The sequence below is a fragment of the Triturus cristatus genome, chromosome 10, assembly GCF_964204655.1.
Source record: "Triturus cristatus chromosome 10, aTriCri1.1, whole genome shotgun sequence".
Taxonomy (NCBI): Eukaryota; Metazoa; Chordata; class Amphibia; order Caudata; family Salamandridae; genus Triturus; species Triturus cristatus.
The window spans coordinates 725,301,916-725,324,737 of record NC_140593.1 but is presented as its reverse complement, the minus strand read 5'-3'; positions in this window follow the sequence as shown (position 1 = coordinate 725,324,737).

Genomic DNA, 22,822 nt, shown 5'->3' with positions numbered 1-22,822 from the left:
ACCATTAGGCCAGAGTACGAGTCTAAGACCTTAGCTATTAGGCCAGAGTAAGAGTTAAGACCTTAACCATTAGGCCAGAGTACGAGGCTAAGACCTTAGCTATTAGGCCAGAGTAAAAGATACGACCTTAGCTATTAGGCCAGAGTTAGAGTTAAGACCTTAACCATTAGGCCATAGTACGAGTCTAAGACCTTAGCTATTAGGCCAGAGTAAGAGTTAAGACCTTAGCTATTAGGCCAGAGTAAGAGTTAAGACCTTAACCAGTAGGTCAGAGTACCAGTCTTAGACCTTAGCTATTAGGCCAGAGTAAGAGTTAAGACCTTAACCAGTAAGCCAGAGTAAGAGTTAAGACCTTAACCTGTAGGCCAGAGTAAGAGTTAAGACCTTAACCATTAGGCCACAGTACGAGTCTAAGATTTTAGCTATTAGACCAGAGTACGAGTCTAAGACCTTAGCTATTAGGCCAGAGTAAGAGTTAAGACCTTAACCATTAGGCCAGAGTATGAGTCAAAGACCTTAGCTATTAGGCCAGAGTAAGAGTTAAGACCTTAGCTATTAGGCCAGAGTATGAGTCTAAGACCTTAGCTATTAGGCCAGAATAAGAGTTAAGACCTTAACCAGTAGGCCAGAGTAAGAGTTAAGACCTTAGCTATTAGGCCAGAGTACGAGTCTAAGACCTTAGCTATTAGGCCAGAGTAAGAGTTAAGACCATAGCTATTAGGCCAGAGTAAGAGTTAAGACCTTAGCTATTAGGCCAGAGTACGAGTCTAAGACCTTAGCTCTTAGGCCAGAGTAAGAGTTAAGACCTTAGCTATTATGCCAGGGTAAGAGTTAAGACCTTAGCTATTAGGCCAGAGTACGAGTCTAAGACCTTAACCATTAGGCCAGAGTACGAGTCTAAGACCGTAGCTATTAGGCCAGAGTAAGAGTTAAGACCTTAGCTATTAGGCCAGAGTAAGAGATAAGACCTTAACCATTAGGCCAGAGTACGAGTCTAAGACCTTAGCTATTAGGCCAGTGTAAGAGTTAAGACCTTAGCTATTAGGCCAGAATAAGAGTTAAGACCTTAACCATTAGTCCAGAGTACTAGTCTAAGACCTTAGCTATTAGGCCAGAGTAAGAGTTAATCTCTTAGCTATTAGGCCACAGTAAGAGTTAAGACCTTAACCATTAGGCCAGAGTATGAGTCTAAGACCTTAGCTATTAGGCCAGAGTAAGAGTTAAGACCTTAACCAGTAGGCCAGGGTAAGAGTTAAGACCTTTACCATTAGGCCAGAGTACGAATCTAAGACCTTAGCTATTAGGCCAGAGTACGAGTCTAAGACCTTAGCTATTAGGCCAGAGTAAGAGTTAAGACCTTAGCTATTAGGCCAGAGTAAGAGTTAAGACCTTAGCTATTAAGCCAGAGTACGAGTCTAAGACCTTAGCTATTAGGCCAGAGTAAGAGTTAAGACCTTAGCTATAAGGCCAGAGTACGAGTCTAAGACCTTAACCATTAGGCCAGAATACGAGTCTAAGACCTTAGCTATTAGGCCAGAGTAAGAGTTAAGACCTTAGCTATTAGGCCAGAGTAAGAGTTAAGACCTTAACCATTAGGCCAGAGTACGAGTCTAAGACCTTAGCTATTAGGCCAAAGTAAGAGTTAAGACCTTAACCAGTAGGCCAGAGTAAGAGTTAAGACCTTAACCATTAGGCCAGAGTACGAGTCTAAGACCTTAGCTATTAGGCCAGAGTAAGAGTTAAGACTTTAACCATTAGGCCATAGTACGAGTCTAAGACCTTAGCTATTAGGCCAGAGTAAGAGTTAAGACCTTAGCTATTAGGCCAGAGTAAGAGTTAAGACCTTAACCAGTAGGCCAGAGTACGAGTCTAAGACCTTAGCTATTAGGCCAGAGTAAGAGTTAAGACCTTAACCAGTAGGCCAGAGTAAGAGTTAAGACCTTAACCTGTAGGCCAGAGTAAGAGTTAAGACCTTAACCATTAGGCCAGAGTACGAGTCTAAGATCTTAGCTATTAGGCCAGAGTATGAGTCTAAGACCTTAGCTATTAGGCCAGAGTAAGAGTTAAGACCTTAACCATTAGGCCAGAGTACGAGTCAAAGACCTTAGCTATTAGGCCAGAGTAAGAGTTAAGACCTTAGCTATTAGGCCAGAGTACGAGTCTAAGACCTTAGCTATTAGGCCAGAGTAAGAGTTAAGACCTTAACCATTAGGCCAAAGTACGAGTCTAAGACCTTAGCTATTAGGCCAGAGTAAGAGTTAAGACCTTAACCATTAGGCCAGAGTACCAGTCTAAGACCTTAGTTATTAGGCCAGAGTAAGAGTTAAGACCTTAACCAGTAGGCCAGAGTAAGAGTTAAGACCTTAAACATTAGGCCAGAGCACGAGTCTAAGACCTTAGCTATTAGGCCAGATTAAGAGTTAAGACCTTAATCATTAGGCCAGAGTACGAGTCTAAGACCTTAGCTATTACGCCAGAGTAAGAGTTAAGACCTTAGCTATTAGGCCAGAGTAAGAGTTAAGACCTTTACTATTAGGCCAGAGTATGAATCTAAGACCTTAGCTATTAGGCCAGAGTACGAGTTAAGACCTTAGCTATTAGGCCAGAGTAAGAGTTAAGACCTTAGCTATTAGGCCAGAGTACGAGTCTAAGACCTTAGCTATTAGGCCAGAGTAAGAGTTAAGACCTTAACCTGTAGGCCAGAGTAAGAGTTAAGACCTTAACCATTAGGCCAGAGTACGAGTCTAAGACCTTAGCTATTAGGCCAGAGTATGAGTCTAAGACCTTAGCTATTTGGCCACAGTCAGAGCTAAGACCTTAACAATTAGGCCAGAGTACGAGTCAAAGACCTTAGCTATTAGGCCAGAGTAAGAGTTAAGACCTTAGCTATTAGGCCAGAGTAAGAGTTAAGACCATTACCATTAGGCTAGAGTACGAATCTAAGACCTTAGCTATTAGGCCAGAGTACGAGTCTAAGACCTTAGCTATTAGGCCAGAGTAAGAGTTAAGACCTTAGCTATTAGGCCAGATTAAGAGTTAAGACCTTAGCTATTAGGCCAGAGTACGAGTCTTAGACCTTAGCTATTAGGCCAGAGTAAGAGTTAAGACCTTAGCTATTAGGCCAGAGTACGAGTCTAAGACCTTAACCATTAGGCCAGAGTACGAGTCTAAGACCTTAGCTATTAGGCCAGAGTAAGAGTTAAGACCTTAGCTATTAGGCCAGAGTAAGAGTTAAGACCTTAACCATTAGGCCAGAGTACGAGTCTAAGACCTTAGCTATTAGGCCAGAGTAAGAGTTAAGACCTTAGCTATTAGGCCACAGTAAGAGTTAAGACCTGAACCATTAGGCCAGAGTACGAGTCTAAGACCTTAGCTATTAGGCCAGAGTGAGAGTTAAGACCTTAACCATTAGGCCAGAGTACGAATCTAAGACCTTAGCTATTATGTCAAATTAAGTGTTAAGACCTTAACCAGTAGACCAGAGTAAGAGTTAAGACCTTAACCTTTAGGCCAGAGTATGAGTCTAAGACCTTAGCTATTAGGCCAGAGTAAGAGTTAATACCTTAACCAGTAGGCCAGAGTACGAGTCTAAGACCTTAGCTATTAGGCCAGAGTACGAGTCTAAGACCTTAGCTATTAGGCCAGAGTAAGAGTTAAGACCTTAACCAGTAGGCCAGAGTACGAGTCTAAGACCTTAGCTATTAGGCCAGAGTAATAGTTAAGACCTTAGCTATTAGGCCAAAGTATGAGTCTAAGACCTTAGCTATTAGGCCAGAGTAAGAGTTAAGACCTTAACCATTAGGCCAGAGTACAAGTCTAAGACCTTAGCTATTAGGCCAGAGTAAGAGTTAAGACCTTAACCAGTAGGCCAGAGTACGAGTCTAAGACCTTAGCTATTAGGCAAGAGTAGGAGTCTAAGACCTTAGCTATTAGACCAGAGTAAGAGTTACGACCTTAACCAGTAGGCCAGAGTACGAGTCTAAGACCTTAGCTATGAGGCCAGACTACGAGTCTAAGACCTTAGCTATTAGGCCAGAGTACGAGTCTAAGACCTTAGCTATTAGGCCAGAATAAGAGTTAAGACCTTAGCTATTAGGCCAGAGAAAGAGTTAAGACCATAACCATTAGGCCAGAGTACGAGTCTAAGACCTTAGCTATTAGGCCAGAGTAAGAGTTAAGACCTTAGATATTAGGCCACAGTAAGTGTTAAGACCTTAACCATTAGGCCAGAGTACGAGTTTAAGACCTTAGCTATTAGGCCAGAGTAAGAGTTAAGACCTTAACCATTAGGCCAGAGTACGAGTCTAAGACCTTAGCTATTAGGTCAGAGTAAGTGTTAAGACCTTACCCAGAAGGCCAGAGTAAGTGTTAAGACCTTAACCATTAGGCCAGAGTAAGAGTCTTAGACCTTAGCTATTAGGCCAGAGTAAGAGTTAAGACCTTAACCATTAGGCCAGAGTACGAGTCTAAGACCTTAGCTATTAGGCCAGAGTAAAAGTCAAGACCTTAGCTATTAGGCCAGAGTAAGAGTTAAGACCTTAGCTATTAGGCCAGAGTAAGAGTTAAGACCTTAACCAGTAGGCCGGAGTACGAGTCTAAGACCTTAGCTATTAGGCCAGAGTAAGAGTTAAGACCTTAATCAGTAGGCCAGAGTAAGCGTTAAGACCTTAACCATTAGGCCAGTGTACGAGTCTAAGACCTTAGCTATTAGGCCAGAGTACGAGTCTAAGACCTTAGCTATTAGGCCAGAGTAAGAGTTAAGACCTTAACCATTAGGCCAGAGTACAAGTCGAAGACCTTAGCTATTAGGCCAGAGTAAGAGTTAAGACCTTAGCTATTAGGCCAGAGTAAGAGTTAAGACCTTTACCATTAGGCCAGAGTACGAATCTAAGACCTTAGCTATTAGGCCAGAGTACGAGTCTAAGACCTTAGCTATTAGGCCAGAGTAAGAGTTAAGACCTTAGCTATTAGGCCAGAGTAAGAGTTAAGAACTTAGCTATTAGGCCAGAGTAAGAGTTAAGACCCTAGCCATTATGCCAGAGTAAGTGTTAAGACCTTAGCTATTAGACCAGAGTACGAGTCTAAGACCTTAACCATTAGGCCAGAGTACGAGTCTTAGACCTTAGCTATTAGGCCAGAGTAAGAGTTAAGACCTTAGCTATTAGGCCAGAGTAAGAGTTAAGACCTTAACCATTAGGCCAGAGTACGAGTCTAAGACCTTAGCTATTAGGCCAGTGTAAGAGTTAAGACCTTAGCTATTAGGCCAGAATAACAGTTAAGACCTTAACCATTAGTCCAGAGTACTAGTCTAAGACCTTAGCTATTAGGCCAGAGTAAGAGTTTAAGATCTTAGCTATTAGGCCACAGTAAAAGTTAAGACCTTAACCATTAGGCCAGAGTATGAGTCTAAGACCTTAGCTATTAGGCCAAAGTAAGAGTTAAGACCTTAACCAGTAGGCCAGAGTAAGAGTTAAGACCTTAACCATTAGGCCAGAGTACGAGTCTAAGACCTTAGCTATTAGGCCAGAGTAAGAGTTAAGACTTTAACCATTAGGCCATAGTACGAGTCTAAGACCTTAGCTATTAGGCCAGAGTAAGAGTTAAGACCTTAGCTATTAGGCCAGAGTAAGAGTTAAGACCTTAACCAGTAGGCCAGAGTACGAGTCTAAGACCTTAGCTATTAGGCCAGAGTAAGAGTTAAGACCTTAACCAGTAGGCCAGAGTAAGAGTTAAGACCTTAACCTGTAGGCCAGAGTAAGAGTTAAGACCTTAACCATTAGGCCAGAGTACGAGTCTAAGATCTTAGCTATTAGGCCAGAGTATGAGTCTAAGACCTTAGCTATTAGGCCAGAGTAAGAGTTAAGACCTTAACCATTAGGCCAGAGTACGAGTCAAAGACCTTAGCTATTAGGCCAGAGTAAGAGTTAAGACCTTAGCTATTAGGCCAGAGTACGAGTCTAAGACCTTAGCTATTAGGCCAGAGTAAGAGTTAAGACCTTAACCATTAGGCCAGAGTACGAGTCTAAGACCTTATCTATTAGGCCAGAGTAAGAGTTAAGACCTTAACCATTAGGCCAGAGTACCAGTCTAAGACCTTAGTTATTAGGCCAGAGTAAGAGTTAAGACCTTAACCAGTAGGCCAGAGTAAGAGTTAAGACCTTAAACATTAGGCCAGAGCACGAGTCTAAGACCTTAGCTATTAGGCCAGATTAAGAGTTAAGACCTTAATCATTAGGCCAGAGTACGAGTCTAAGACCTTAGCTATTACGCCAGAGTAAGAGTTAAGACCTTAGCTATTAGGCCAGAGTAAGAGTTAAGACCTTTACTATTAGGCCAGAGTACGAATCTAAGACCTTAGCTATTAGGCCAGAGTACGAGTCTAAGACCTTAGCTATTAGGCCAGAGTAAGAGTTAAGACCTTAGCTATTAGGCCAGAGTAAGAGTTAAGACCTTAGCTATTAGGCCAGAGTACGAGTCTAAGACCTTAGCAATTAGGCCAGAGTAAGAGTTAAGACCTTAGCTATTAGGCCAGAGTATGAGTCTAAGACCTTAACCATTAGGCCAGAGTACGAGTCTAAGACCTTAGCTATTAGGCCAGAGTAAGAGTTAAGACCTTAGCTATTAGGCCAGAGTAAGAGTTAAGACCTTAACCATTAGGCCAGAGTACGAGTCTAAGACCTTAGCTATTAGGCCAGAGTAAGAGTTAAGACCTTAGCTATTAGGCCACAGTAAGAGTTAAGACATGAACCATTAGGCCAGAGTACGAGTCTAAGACCTTAGCTATTAGGTCAGAGTAAGTGTTAAGACCTTAACCAGTAGGCCAGAGTAAGAGTTAAGACCTTAACCATTAGGCCAGAGTAAGAGTCTAAGACCTTAGCTATTAGGCCAGAGTAAGAGTTAATACCTTAACCAGTAGGCCAGAGTATGAGTCTAAGACCTTAGCTATTAGGCCAGAGTACGAGTCTAAGACCTTAGCTATTAGGCCAAAATAAGAGTTAAGACCTTAACCAGTAGGCCAGAGTACAAGTCTAAGACCTTAGCTATTAGGCCAGAGTACGAGTCTAAGACCTTAGCTATTAGGCCAGAGTACGAGTCTAAGACCTTAGCTATTAAGCCAGAGTAAGAGTTAAGATCTTAACCAGTAGGCCAGAGTAAGAGTTAAGACCTTAGCTATTAGGCCTGAGTACGAGTCTAAGACCTTAGCTATTAGGCCAGAGTAAGAGTTAAGACCTTAGCTATTAGGGCAGAGTAAGAGTTAAGAAATTAGCTATTAGGCCAGAGTACGAGTCTAACACCTTAGCTATTAGGCCAGAGTAAGAGTTAAGACCTTAGCTATCATGCCAGAGTAAGAGTTAAGACCTTAGCTATTAGGCCAGAGTACGAGTCTAAGACCTTAACCATTAGGCCAGTGTACGAGTCTAAGACCTCATCTATTAGGCCAGAGTAAGAGTTAAGACCTTATCCTTTACGCCAGAGTATGATTCTAAGACCTTAGCTATTAGGCCAGAGTAAGAGTTAAGACCTTAGCTATTAGGCCACAGTAAGAGTTAAGACCTTAGCTATTAGGCCAGAGTACGAGTCTAAGACCTTAGCAATTAGGCCAGAGTAAGAGTTAAGACCTTAGCTATTAGGCCAGAGTACGAGTCTAAGACCTTAGCTATTAGGCCAGAGTAAGAGTTAAGACCTTAACCAGTAGGCCAGAGTAAGAGTTAAGACCTTAACCATTAGGCCAGAGTACGAGTCTAAGACCTTAGCTATTAGGCCAGAGTAAGAGTTAAGACTTTAACCATTAGGCCATAGTACGAGTCTAAGACCTTAGCTATTAGGCCAGAGTAAGAGTTAAGACCTTAGCTATTAGGCCAGAGTAAGAGTTAAGACCTTAACCAGTAGGCCAGAGTACGAGTCTAAGACCTTAGCTATTAGGCCAGAGTAAGAGTTAAGACCTTAACCAGTAGGCCAGAGTAAGAGTTAAGACCTTAACCTGTAGGCCAGAGTAAGAGTTAAGACCTTAACCATTAGGCCAGAGTACGAGTCTAAGATCTTAGCTATTAGGCCAGAGTATGAGTCTAAGACCTTAGCTATTAGGCCAGAGTAAGAGTTAAGACCTTAACCATTAGGCCAGAGTACGAGTCAAAGACCTTAGCTATTAGGCCAGAGTAAGAGTTAAGACCTTAGCTATTAGGCCAGAGTACGAGTCTAAGACCTTAGCTATTAGGCCAGAGTAAGAGTTAAGACCTTAACCATTAGGCCAAAGTACGAGTCTAAGACCTTAGCTATTAGGCCAGAGTAAGAGTTAAGACCTTAACTATTAGGCCAGAGTACCAGTCTAAGACCTTAGTTATTAGGCCAGAGTAAGAGTTAAGACCTTAACCAGTAGGCCAGAGTAAGAGTTAAGACCTTAAACATTAGGCCAGAGCACGAGTCTAAGACCTTAGCTATTAGGCCAGATTAAGAGTTAAGACCTTAATCATTAGGCCAGAGTACGAGTCTAAGACCTTAGCTATTACGCCAGAGTAAGAGTTAAGACCTTAGCTATTAGGCCAGAGTAAGAGTTAAGACCTTTACTATTAGGCCAGAGTATGAATCTAAGACCTTAGCTATTAGGCCAGAGTACGAGTTAAGACCTTAGCTATTAGGCCAGAGTAAGAGTTAAGACCTTAGCTATTAGGCCAGAGTACGAGTCTAAGACCTTAGCTATTAGGCCAGAGTAAGAGTTAAGACCTTAACCTGTAGGCCAGAGTAAGAGTTAAGACCTTAACCATTAGGCCAGAGTACGAGTCTAAGACCTTAGCTATTAGGCCAGAGTATGAGTCTAAGACCTTAGCTATTTGGCCACAGTCAGAGCTAAGACCTTAACAATTAGGCCAGAGTACGAGTCAAAGACCTTAGCTATTAGGCCAGAGTAAGAGTTAAGACCTTAGCTATTAGGCCAGAGTAAGAGTTAAGACCATTACCATTAGGCTAGAGTACGAATCTAAGACCTTAGCTATTAGGCCAGAGTACGAGTCTAAGACCTTAGCTATTAGGCCAGAGTAAGAGTTAAGACCTTAGCTATTAGGCCAGATTAAGAGTTAAGACCTTAGCTATTAGGCCAGAGTACGAGTCTTAGACCTTAGCTATTAGGCCAGAGTAAGAGTTAAGACCTTAGCTATTAGGCCAGAGTACGAGTCTAAGACCTTAACCATTAGGCCAGAGTACGAGTCTAAGACCTTAGCTATTAGGCCAGAGTAAGAGTTAAGACCTTAGCTATTAGGCCAGAGTAAGAGTTAAGACCTTAACCATTAGGCCAGAGTACGAGTCTAAGACCTTAGCTATTAGGCCAGAGTAAGAGTTAAGACCTTAGCTATTAGGCCACAGTAAGAGTTAAGACCTGAACCATTAGGCCAGAGTACGAGTCTAAGACCATAGCTATTAGGCCAGAGTGAGAGTTAAGAGTAGACCTTAACCATTAGGCCAGAGTACGAATCTAAGACCTTAGCTATTATGTCAAATTAAGTGTTAAGACCTTAACCAGTAGACCAGAGTAAGAGTTAAGACCTTAACCTTTAGGCCAGAGTATGAGTCTAAGACCTTAGCTATTAGGCCAGAGTAAGAGTTAATACCTTAACCAGTAGGCCAGAGTACGAGTCTAAGACCTTAGCTATTAGGCCAGAGTACGAGTCTAAGACCTTAGCTATTAGGCCAGAGTAAGAGTTAAGACCTTAACCAGTAGGCCAGAGTACGAGTCTAAGACCTTAGCTATTAGGCCAGAGTAATAGTTAAGACCTTAGCTATTAGGCCAAAGTATGAGTCTAAGACCTTAGCTATTAGGCCAGAGTAAGAGTTAAGACCTTAACCATTAGGCCAGAGTACAAGTCTAAGACCTTAGCTATTAGGCCAGAGTAAGAGTTAAGACCTTAACCAGTAGGCCAGAGTACGAGTCTAAGACCTTAGCTATTAGGCAAGAGTAGGAGTCTAAGACCTTAGCTATTAGACCAGAGTAAGAGTTACGACCTTAACCAGTAGGCCAGAGTACGAGTCTAAGACCTTAGCTATGAGGCCAGACTACGAGTCTAAGACCTTAGCTATTAGGCCAGAGTACGAGTCTAAGACCTTAGCTATTAGGCCAGAATAAGAGTTAAGACCTTAGCTATTAGGCCAGAGAAAGAGTTAAGACCATAACCATTAGGCCAGAGTACGAGTCTAAGACCTTAGCTATTAGGCCAGAGTAAGAGTTAAGACCTTAGATATTAGGCCACAGTAAGTGTTAAGACCTTAACCATTAGGCCAGAGTACGAGTTTAAGACCTTAGCTATTAGGCCAGAGTAAGAGTTAAGACCTTAACCATTAGGCCAGAGTACGAGTCTAAGACCTTAGCTATTAGGTCAGAGTAAGTGTTAAGACCTTACCCAGAAGGCCAGAGTAAGTGTTAAGACCTTAACCATTAGGCCAGAGTAAGAGTCTTAGACCTTAGCTATTAGGCCAGAGTAAGAGTTAAGACCTTAACCATTAGGCCAGAGTACGAGTCTAAGACCTTAGCTATTAGGCCAGAGTAAAAGTCAAGACCTTAGCTATTAGGCCAGAGTAAGAGTTAAGACCTTAGCTATTAGGCCAGAGTAAGAGTTAAGACCTTAACCAGTAGGCCGGAGTACGAGTCTAAGACCTTAGCTATTAGGCCAGAGTAAGAGTTAAGACCTTAATCAGTAGGCCAGAGTAAGCGTTAAGACCTTAACCATTAGGCCAGTGTACGAGTCTAAGACCTTAGCTATTAGGCCAGAGTACGAGTCTAAGACCTTAGCTATTAGGCCAGAGTAAGAGTTAAGACCTTAACCATTAGGCCAGAGTACAAGTCGAAGACCTTAGCTATTAGGCCAGAGTAAGAGTTAAGACCTTAGCTATTAGGCCAGAGTAAGAGTTAAGACCTTTACCATTAGGCCAGAGTACGAATCTAAGACCTTAGCTATTAGGCCAGAGTACGAGTCTAAGACCTTAGCTATTAGGCCAGAGTAAGAGTTAAGACCTTAGCTATTAGGCCAGAGTAAGAGTTAAGAACTTAGCTATTAGGCCAGAGTAAGAGTTAAGACCCTAGCCATTATGCCAGAGTAAGTGTTAAGACCTTAGCTATTAGACCAGAGTACGAGTCTAAGACCTTAACCATTAGGCCAGAGTACGAGTCTTAGACCTTAGCTATTAGGCCAGAGTAAGAGTTAAGACCTTAGCTATTAGGCCAGAGTAAGAGTTAAGACCTTAACCATTAGGCCAGAGTACGAGTCTAAGACCTTAGCTATTAGGCCAGTGTAAGAGTTAAGACCTTAGCTATTAGGCCAGAATAACAGTTAAGACCTTAACCATTAGTCCAGAGTACTAGTCTAAGACCTTAGCTATTAGGCCAGAGTAAGAGTTTAAGATCTTAGCTATTAGGCCACAGTAAAAGTTAAGACCTTAACCATTAGGCCAGAGTATGAGTCTAAGACCTTAGCTATTAGGCCAAAGTAAGAGTTAAGACCTTAACCAGTAGGCCAGAGTAAGAGTTAAGACCTTAACCATTAGGCCAGAGTACGAGTCTAAGACCTTAGCTATTAGGCCAGAGTAAGAGTTAAGACTTTAACCATTAGGCCATAGTACGAGTCTAAGACCTTAGCTATTAGGCCAGAGTAAGAGTTAAGACCTTAGCTATTAGGCCAGAGTAAGAGTTAAGACCTTAACCAGTAGGCCAGAGTACGAGTCTAAGACCTTAGCTATTAGGCCAGAGTAAGAGTTAAGACCTTAACCAGTAGGCCAGAGTAAGAGTTAAGACCTTAACCTGTAGGCCAGAGTAAGAGTTAAGACCTTAACCATTAGGCCAGAGTACGAGTCTAAGATCTTAGCTATTAGGCCAGAGTATGAGTCTAAGACCTTAGCTATTAGGCCAGAGTAAGAGTTAAGACCTTAACCATTAGGCCAGAGTACGAGTCAAAGACCTTAGCTATTAGGCCAGAGTAAGAGTTAAGACCTTAGCTATTAGGCCAGAGTACGAGTCTAAGACCTTAGCTATTAGGCCAGAGTAAGAGTTAAGACCTTAACCATTAGGCCAGAGTACGAGTCTAAGACCTTAGCTATTAGGCCAGAGTAAGAGTTAAGACCTTAACCATTAGGCCAGAGTACCAGTCTAAGACCTTAGTTATTAGGCCAGAGTAAGAGTTAAGACCTTAACCAGTAGGCCAGAGTAAGAGTTAAGACCTTAAACATTAGGCCAGAGCACGAGTCTAAGACCTTAGCTATTAGGCCAGATTAAGAGTTAAGACCTTAATCATTAGGCCAGAGTACGAGTCTAAGACCTTAGCTATTACGCCAGAGTAAGAGTTAAGACCTTAGCTATTAGGCCAGAGTAAGAGTTAAGACCTTTACTATTAGGCCAGAGTACGAATCTAAGACCTTAGCTATTAGGCCAGAGTACGAGTCTAAGACCTTAGCTATTAGGCCAGAGTAAGAGTTAAGACCTTAGCTATTAGGCCAGAGTAAGAGTTAAGACCTTAGCTATTAGGCCAGAGTACGAGTCTAAGACCTTAGCAATTAGGCCAGAGTAAGAGTTAAGACCTTAGCTATTAGGCCAGAGTATGAGTCTAAGACCTTAACCATTAGGCCAGAGTACGAGTCTAAGACCTTAGCTATTAGGCCAGAGTAAGAGTTAAGACCTTAGCTATTAGGCCAGAGTAAGAGTTAAGACCTTAACCATTAGGCCAGAGTACGAGTCTAAGACCTTAGCTATTAGGCCAGAGTAAGAGTTAAGACCTTAGCTATTAGGCCACAGTAAGAGTTAAGACATGAACCATTAGGCCAGAGTACGAGTCTAAGACCTTAGCTATTAGGTCAGAGTAAGTGTTAAGACCTTAACCAGTAGGCCAGAGTAAGAGTTAAGACCTTAACCATTAGGCCAGAGTAAGAGTCTAAGACCTTAGCTATTAGGCCAGAGTAAGAGTTAATACCTTAACCAGTAGGCCAGAGTATGAGTCTAAGACCTTAGCTATTAGGCCAGAGTACGAGTCTAAGACCTTAGCTATTAGGCCAAAATAAGAGTTAAGACCTTAACCAGTAGGCCAGAGTACAAGTCTAAGACCTTAGCTATTAGGCCAGAGTACGAGTCTAAGACCTTAGCTATTAGGCCAGAGTACGAGTCTAAGACCTTAGCTATTAAGCCAGAGTAAGAGTTAAGATCTTAACCAGTAGGCCAGAGTAAGAGTTAAGACCTTAGCTATTAGGCCTGAGTACGAGTCTAAGACCTTAGCTATTAGGCCAGAGTAAGAGTTAAGACCTTAGCTATTAGGGCAGAGTAAGAGTTAAGAAATTAGCTATTAGGCCAGAGTACGAGTCTAACACCTTAGCTATTAGGCCAGAGTAAGAGTTAAGACCTTAGCTATCATGCCAGAGTAAGAGTTAAGACCTTAGCTATTAGGCCAGAGTACGAGTCTAAGACCTTAACCATTAGGCCAGTGTACGAGTCTAAGACCTCATCTATTAGGCCAGAGTAAGAGTTAAGACCTTATCCATTACGCCAGAGTATGATTCTAAGACCTTAGCTATTAGGCCAGAGTAAGAGTTAAGACCTTAGCTATTAGGCCACAGTAAGAGTTAAGACCTTAACCATTAGGCTAGAGTACAAGTCTAAGACCTTAGCTATTAGGCCAGAGTAAGAGTTAAGACCTTAACCATTAGGCCAGAGTACGAGTCTAGGACCTTAGCTATTAGGTCAGAGTAAGTGATAAGACCTTAACCAGTAGACCAGAGTAAGAGTTAAGACCTTAACCATTAGGCCAGAGTACGAGTCTAAGACCTTAGCTATTAGGCCAGAGTAAGAGTTAAGACCTTAACCATTAGGCCAGAGTACGAGGCTAAGACCTTAGCTATTAGGCCAGAGTAAAAGATACGACCTTAGCTATTAGGCCAGAGTTAGAGTTAAGACCTTAACCATTAGGCCATAGTACGAGTCTAAGACCTTAGCTATTAGGCCAGAGTAAGAGTTAAGACCTTAGCTATTAGGCCAGAGTAAGAGTTAAGACCTTAACCAGTAGGTCAGAGTACCAGTCTTAGACCTTAGCTATTAGGCCAGAGTAAGAGTTAAGACCTTAACCAGTAAGCCAGAGTAAGAGTTAAGACCTTAACCTGTAGGCCAGAGTAAGAGTTAAGACCTTAACCATTAGGCCACAGTACGAGTCTAAGATTTTAGCTATTAGACCAGAGTACGAGTCTAAGACCTTAGCTATTAGGCCAGAGTAAGAGTTAAGACCTTAACCATTAGGCCAGAGTATGAGTCAAAGACCTTAGCTATTAGGCCAGAGTAAGAGTTAAGACCTTAGCTATTAGGCCAGAGTATGAGTCTAAGACCTTAGCTATTAGGCCAGAATAAGAGTTAAGACCTTAACCAGTAGGCCAGAGTAAGAGTTAAGACCTTAGCTATTAGGCCAGAGTACGAGTCTAAGACCTTAGCTATTAGGCCAGAGTAAGAGTTAAGACCATAGCTATTAGGCCAGAGTAAGAGTTAAGACCTTAGCTATTAGGCCAGAGTACAAGTCTAAGACCTTAGCTCTTAGGCCAGAGTAAGAGTTAAGACCTTAGCTATTATGCCAGGGTAAGAGTTAAGACCTTAGCTATTAGGCCAGAGTACGAGTCTAAGACCTTAACCATTAGGCCAGAGTACGAGTCTAAGACCTTAGCTATTAGGCCAGAGTAAGAGTTAAGACCTTAGCTATTAGGCCAGAGTAAGAGATAAGACCTTAACCATTAGGCCACAGTACGAGTCTAAGACCTTAGCTATTAGGCCAGTGTAAGAGTTAAGACCTTAGCTATTAGGCCAGAATAAGAGTTAAGACCTTAACCATTAGTCCAGAGTACTAGTCTAAGACCTTAGCTATTAGGCCAGAGTAAGAGTTAAGATCTTAGCTATTAGGCCACAGTAAGAGTTAAGACCTTAACCATTAGGCCAGAGTATGAGTCTAAGACCTTAGCTATTAGGCCAGAGTAAGAGTTAAGACCTTAACCAGTAGGCCAGGGTAAGAGTTAAGACCTTTACCATTAGGCCAGAGTACGAATCTAAGACCTTAGCTATTAGGCCAGAGTACGAGTCTAAGACCTTAGCTAATAGGCCAGAGTAAGAGTTAAGACCTTAGCTATTAGGCCAGAGTAAGAGTTAAGACCTTAACTATTAAGCCAGAGTACGAGTCTAAGACCTTAGCTATTAGGCCAGAGTAAGAGTTAAGACCTTAGCTATAAGGCCAGAGTACGAGTCTAAGACCTTAACCATTAGGCCAGAATACGAGTCTAAGACCTTAGCTATTAGGCCAGAGTAAGAGTTAAGACCTTAGCTATTAGGCCAGAGTAAGAGTTAAGACCTTAACCATTAGGCCAGAGTACGAGTCTAAGACCTTAGCTATTAGGCCAAAGTAAGAGTTAAGACCTTAACCAGTAGGCCAGAGTAAGAGTTAAGACCTTAACCATTAGGCCAGAGTACGAGTCTAAGACCTTAGCTATTAGGCCAGAGTAAGAGTTAAGACTTTAACCATTAGGCCATAGTACGAGTCTAAGACCTTAGCTATTAGGCCAGAGTAAGAGTTAAGACCTTAGCTATTAGGCCAGAGTAAGAGTTAAGACCTTAACCAGTAGGCCAGAGTACGAGTCTAAGACCTTAGCTATTAGGCCAGAGTAAGAGTTAAGACCTTAACCAGTAGGCCAGAGTAAGAGTTAAGACCTTAACCTGTAGGCCAGAGTAAGAGTTAAGACCTTAACCATTAGGCCAGAGTACGAGTCTAAGATCTTAGCTATTAGGCCAGAGTATGAGTCTAAGACCTTAGCTATTAGGCCAGAGTAAGAGTTAAGACCTTAACCATTAGGCCAGAGTACGAGTCAAAGACCTTAGCTATTAGGCCAGAGTAAGAGTTAAGACCTTAGCTATTAGGCCAGAGTACGAGTCTAAGACCTTAGCTATTAGGCCAGAGTAAGAGTTAAGACCTTAACCATTAGGCCAAAGTACGAGTCTAAGACCTTAGCTATTAGGCCAGAGTAAGAGTTAAGACCTTAACCATTAGGCCAGAGTACCAGTCTAAGACCTTAGTTATTAGGCCAGAGTAAGAGTTAAGACCTTAACCAGTAGGCCAGAGTAAGAGTTAAGACCTTAAACATTAGGCCATAGCACAAGTCTAAGACCTTAGCTATTAGGCCAGATTAAGAGTTAAGACCTTAATCATTAGGCCAGAGTACGAGTCTAAGACCTTAGCTATTACGCCAGAGTAAGAGTTAAGACCTTAGCTATTAGGCCAGAGTAAGAGTTAAGACCTTTACTATTAGGCCAGACTATGAATCTAAGACCTTAGCTATTAGGCCAGAGTACGAGTCTAAGACCTTAGCTATTAGGCCAGAGTAAGAGTTAAGACCTTAGCTATTAGGCCAGAGTAAGAGTTAAGACCTTAGCTATTAGGCCAGAGTACGAGTCTAAGACCTTAGCTATTAGGCCAGAGTAAGAGTTAAGACCTTAGCTATTAGGCCAGAGTACGAGTCTAAGACCTTAACCATTAGGCCAGAGTACGAGTCTAAGACCTTAGCTATTAGGCCGGAGTAAGAGTTAAGACCTTAGCTATTAGGCCAGAGTAAGAGTTAAGACCTTAACCATTAGGCCAGAGTACGAGTCTAAGACCTTAGCTATTAGGCCAGAGTAAGAGTTAAGACCTTAGCTATTAGGCCACAGTAAGAGTTAAGACATGAACCATTAGGCCAGAGTACGAGTCTAAGACCTTAGCTATTAGGTCAGAGTAAGTGTTAAGACCTTAACCAGTAGGCCAGAGTAAGAGTTAAGACCTTAACCATTAGGCCCGAGTAAGAGTCTAAGACCTTAGCTATTAGGCCAGAGTAAGAGTTAATACCTTAACCAGTAGGCCAGAGTATGAGTCTAAGACCTTAGCTATTAGGCCAGAGTACGAGTCTAAGACATTAGCTATTAGGCCAAAATAAGAGTTAAGACCTTAACCAGTAGGCCAGAGTACAAGTCTAAGACCTTAGCTATTAGGCCAGAGTACGAGTCTAAGACCTTAGCTATTAGGCCAGAGTACGAGTCTAAGACCTTAGCTATTAAGCCAGAGTAAGAGTTAAGATCTTAACCAGTAGGCCAGAGTAAGAGTTAAGACCTTAGCTATTAGGCCTGAGTACGAGTCTAAGACCTTAGCTATTAGGCCAGAGTAAGAGTTAAGACCTTAGCTATTAGGGCAGAGTAAGAGTTAAGAAATTAGCTATTAGGCCAGAGTACGAGTCTAAGACCTTAGCTATTAGGCCAGAGTAAGAGTTAAGACCTTAGCTATCATGCCAGAGTAAGAGTTAAGACCTTAGCTATTAGGCCAGAGTACAAGTCTAAGACCTTAACCATTAGGCCAGTGTACGAGTCTAAGACCTCATCTATTAGGCCAGAGTAAGAGTTAAGACCTTATCCATTAGGCCAGAGTATGATTCTAAGACCTTAGCTATTAGGCCAGAGTAAGAGTTAAGACCTTAGCTATTAGGCCACAGTAAGAGTTAAGACCTTAACCATTAGGCTAGAGTACAAGTCTAAGACCTTAGCTATTAGGCCAGAGTAAGAGTTAAGACCTTAACCATTAGGCCAGAGTACGAGTCTAGGACCTTTGCTATTAGGTCAGAGTAAGTGATAAGACCTTAACCAGTAGACCAGAGTAAGAGTTAAGACCTTAACCATTAGGCCAGAGTACGAGTCTAAGACCTTAGCTATTAGGCCAGAGTAAGAGTTAAGACCTTAACCATTAGGCCAGAGTACGAGGCTAAGACCTTAGCTATTAGGCCAGAGTAAAAGATACGACCTTAGCTATTAGGCCAGAGTAAGAGTTAAGACCTTAACCAGTAGGTCAGAGTACGAGTCTTAGACCTTAGCTATTAGGCCAGAGTAAGAGTTAAGACCTTAACCAGTAGGCCAGAGTAAGAGTTAAGACCTTAACCTGTAGGCCAGAGTAAGAGTTAAGACCTTAACCATTAGGCCAGAGTACGAGTCTAAGATTTTAGCTATTAGACCAGAGTACGAGTCTAAGACCTTAGCTATTAGGCCAGAGTAAGAGTTAAGACCTTAACCATTAGGCCAGAGTATGAGTCAAAGACCTTAGCTATTAGGCCAGAGTAAGAGTTAAGACCTTAGCTATTAGGCCAGAGTATAAGTCTAAGACCTTAGCTATTAGGCCAGAATAAGAGTTAAGACCTTAACCAGTAGGCCAGAGTAAGAGTTAAGACCTTCGCTATTAGGCCAGAGTAAGAGTTAAGACCTTAGCTATTAGGCCAGAGTACGAGTCTAAGACCTTAGCTCTTAGGCCAGAGTAAGAGTTAAGACCTTAGCTATTATGCCAGAGTAAGAGTTAAGACCTTAGCTATTAGGCCAGAGTACGAGTCTAAGACCTTAACCATTAGGCCAGAGTACGAGTCTAAGACCTTAGCTATTAGGCCAGAGTAAGAGTTAAGACCTTAGCTATTAGGCCAGAGTAAGAGATAAGACCTTAACCATTAGGCCAGAGTACGAGTCTAAGACCTTAGCTATTAGGCCAGTGTAAGAGTTAAGACCTTAGCTATTAGGCCAGAATAAGAGTTAAGACCTTAACCATTAGTCCAGAGTACTAGTCTAAGACCTTAGCTATTAGGCGAGAGTAAGAGTTAAGATCTTAGCTATTAGGCCACAGTAAGAGTTAATAACTTAACCATTAGGCCAGAGTATGAGTCTAAGACCTTAGCTATTAGGCCAGAGTAAGAGTTAAGACCTTAACCAGTAGGCCAGAGTAAGAGTTAAGACCTTTACCATTAGGCCAGAGTACGAATCTAAGACCTTAGCTATTAGGCCAGAGTACGAGTCTAAGACCTTAGCTATTAGGCCAGAGTAAGAGTTAAGACCTTAGCTATTAGGCCAGAGTAAGAGTTAAGACCTTAGCTATTAGGCCAGAGTACGAGTCTAAGACCTTAGCTATTAGGCCAGAGTAAGAGTTAAGACCTTAGCTATTAGGCCAGAGTACGAGTCTAAGACCTTAACCATTAGGCCAGAATACGAGTCTAAGACCTTAGCTATTAGGCCAGAGTAAGAGTTAAGACCTTAGCTATTAGGCCAGAGTAAGAGTTAAGACCTTAACCATTAGGCCAGAGTACGAGTCTAAGACCTTAGCTATTAGGCCAGAGTAAGAGTTAAGACCTTAGCTATTAGGCCACAGTAAGAGTTAAGACCTGAACCATTAGGCCAGAGTACGAGTCTAAGACCTTAGCTATTAGGTCAGAATAAGTGTTAAGACCTTAACCAGTAGACCAGAGTAAGAGTTAGGACCCTGACCATTAGGCCAGAGTACGAGTCTAAGACCTTAGCTATTAGGCCAGAGTAAGAGTTAATACCTTAACCAGTAGGCCAGAGTACGAGTCTAAGACCTTAGCTATTAGGCCAGAGTACGAGTCTAAGACGTTAGCTATTAGGCCAGAGTAAGAGTTAAGACCTTAACCAGTAGGCCAGAGTACAAGTCTAAGACCTTAGCTATTAGGCCAGAGTACAAGTCTAAGACCGTAGCTATTAGGCCAGAGTACGAGTCTAAGACCTTAGCTAATACGCCAGAGTAAGAGTTAAGATCTTAACCAGTAGGCCAGAGTAAGAGTTAAGACCTTAACTATTAGGCCAGAGTACGATTCTAAGACCTTAGCTATTAGGCCAGAGTAAGAGTTAAGACCCTAGCTATTAGGCCAGAGTAAGAGTTAAGAAATTAGCTATTAGGCCAGAGTACGAGTCTAAGACCTTAGCTATTAGGCCAGAGTAAGAGTTAAGACCTTAGCTATTATGCCAGAGTAAGAGTTAAGACCTTAGCTATTAGGCCAGAGTACGAGTCTAAGACCTTAACCATTAGGCCAGAGTACGAGTCTAAGACCTCATCTATTAGGCCAGAGTAAGAGTTAAGACCTTAACCATTAGGCCAGAGTACGAGTCTAAGACCTTAGCTATTAGGCCAGAGTAAGAGTTAATACCTTAGCTATTAGGCCACAGTAAGAGTTAAGACCTTAACCATTAGGCCAGAGTATGAGTCTAGGACCTTAGCTATTAGGTCAGAGTAAGTGTTAAGACCTTAACCAGTAGACCAGAGTAAGAGTTAAGACCTTAACCATTAGGCCAGAGTACGAGTCTAATACCTTAGCTATTAGGCCAGAGTAAGAGTTAAGACCTTAACCATTAGTCCAGAGTACGAGTCTAAGACCTTAGCTATTAGGCCAGAGTAAAAGATAAGACCTTAGCTATTAGGCCAGAGTAAGAGTTAAGAGCTTAGCTATTAGGCCAGAGTAAGAGTTAAGACCTTAACCATTAGGCCAGAGTACGAGTCTAAGACCTTAGCTATTAGGCCAGAGTAAGAGTTAAGACCTTAACCATTAGGCCAGAGTACCAGTCTAAGACCTTAGGTATTAGGCCAGAGTAAGGGTTAAGACCTTAACCAGTAGGCCAGAGTAAGAGTTAAGACCTTAACCATTAGGCCAGAGCATGAGTCTAAGACCTTAGCTATTAGGCCAGATTTAGAGTTAAGACCTTAATCATTAGGCCAGAGTACAAGTCTAAGACCTTAGCTATTACGCCAGAGTAAGAGTTAAGACCTTAGCTATTAGGCCAGAGTAAGAGTGAAGACCTTTACCATTAGGCCAGAGTACGAATCTAAGACCTTAGCTATTAGACCAGAGTTAGAGTTAAGACCTTAGCTATTAGGCCAGAGTAAGAGTTAAGACCTTAGCTATTAGGCCAGAGTACGAGTCTAAGACCTTAGCTATTAGGCCAGAGTAAGAGTTAAGACCTTAGCTATTAGGCCAGAGTACGAGTCTAAGACCTTAACCATTAGGCCAGAGTACGAGTCTAAGACCTTAGCTATTAGGCCAGAGTAAGAGTTAAGACCTTAGCTATTAGGCCAGAGTAAGAGTTAAGACCTTAACCATTAGGCCAGAGTACGAGTCTAAGACCTTAGCTATTAGGCCAGAGTAAGAGTTAAGACCTTAGCTATTAGGCCACAGTAAGAGTTAAGACATGAACCATTAGGCCAGAGTACAAGTCTAAGACCTTAGCTATTAGGTCAGAGTAAGTGTTAAGACCTTAACCAGTAGGCCAGAGTAAGAGTTAAGACCTTAACCATTAGGCCAGAGTAATAGTCTAAGACCTTAGCTATTAGGCCAGAGTAAGAGTTAATACCTTAACCAGTAGGCCAGAGTACGAGTCTAAGACCTTAGCTATTAGGCCAGAGTACGAGTCTAAGACCTTAGCTATTAGGCCAAAATAAGAGTTAAGACCTTAACCAGTAGGCCAGAGTACAAGTCTAAGACCTTAGCTATTAGGCCAGAGTACGAGTCTAAGACCTTAGCTATTAAGCCAGAGTAAGAGTTAAGATCTTAACCAGTAGGCCAGAGTAAGAGTTAAGACCTTAGCTATTAGGCCTGAGTACGAGTCTAAGACCTTAGCTATTAGGCCAGAGTAAGAGTTAAGACCTTAGCTATTAGGGCAGAGTAAGAGTTAAGAAATTAGCTATTAGGCCAGAGTACGAGTCTAAGACCTTAGCTATTAGGCCAGAGTAAGAGTTAAGACCTTAGCTATCATGCCAGAGTAAGAGTTAAGACCTTAGCTATTAGGCCAGAGTACAAGTCTAAGACCTTAACCATTAGGCCAGTGTACGAGTCTAAGACCTCATCTATTAGGCCAGAGTAAGAGTTAAGACCTTATCCATTAGGCCAGAGTATGATTCTAAGACCTTAGCTATTAGGCCAGAGTAAGAGTTAAGACCTTAGCTATTAGGCCACAGTAAGAGTTAAGACCTTAACCATTAGGCTAGAGTACAAGTCTAAGACCTTAGCTATTAGGCCAGAGTAAGAGTTAAGACCTTAACCATTAGGCCAGAGTACGAGTCTAGGACCTTTGCTATTAGGTCAGAGTAAGTGATAAGACCTTAACCAGTAGACCAGAGTAAGAGTTAAGACCTTAACCATTAGGCCAGAGTACGAGTCTAAGACCTTAGCTATTAGGCCAGAGTAAGAGTTAAGACCTTAACCATTAGGCCAGAGTACGAGGCTAAGACCTTAGCTATTAGGCCAGAGTAAAAGATACGACCTTAGCTATTAGGCCAGAGTAAGAGTTAAGACCTTAACCAGTAGGTCAGAGTACGAGTCTTAGACCTTAGCTATTAGGCCAGAGTAAGAGTTAAGACCTTAACCAGTAGGCCAGAGTAAGAGTTAAGACCTTAACCTGTAGGCCAGAGTAAGAGTTAAGACCTTAACCATTAGGCCAGAGTACGAGTCTAAGATTTTAGCTATTAGACCAGAGTACGAGTCTAAGACCTTAGCTATTAGGCCAGAGTAAGAGTTAAGACCTTAACCATTAGGCCAGAGTATGAGTCAAAGACCTTAGCTATTAGGCCAGAATAAGAGTTAAGACCTTAGCTATTAGGCCAGAGTATAAGTCTAAGACCTTAGCTATTAGGCCAGAATAAGAGTTAAGACCTTAACCAGTAGGCCAGAGTAAGAGTTAAGACCTTCGCTATTAGGCCAGAGTAAGAGTTAAGACCTTAGCTATTAGGCCAGAGTACGAGTCTAAGACCTTAGCTCTTAGGCCAGAGTAAGAGTTAAGACCTTAGCTATTATGCCAGAGTAAGAGTTAAGACCTTAGCTATTAGGCCAGAGTACGAGTCTAAGACCTTAACCATTAGGCCAGAGTACGAGTCTAAGACCTTAGCTATTAGGCCAGAGTAAGAGTTAAGACCTTAGCTATTAGGCCAGAGTAAGAGATAAGACCTTAACCATTAGGCCAGAGTACGAGTCTAAGACCTTAGCTATTAGGCCAGTG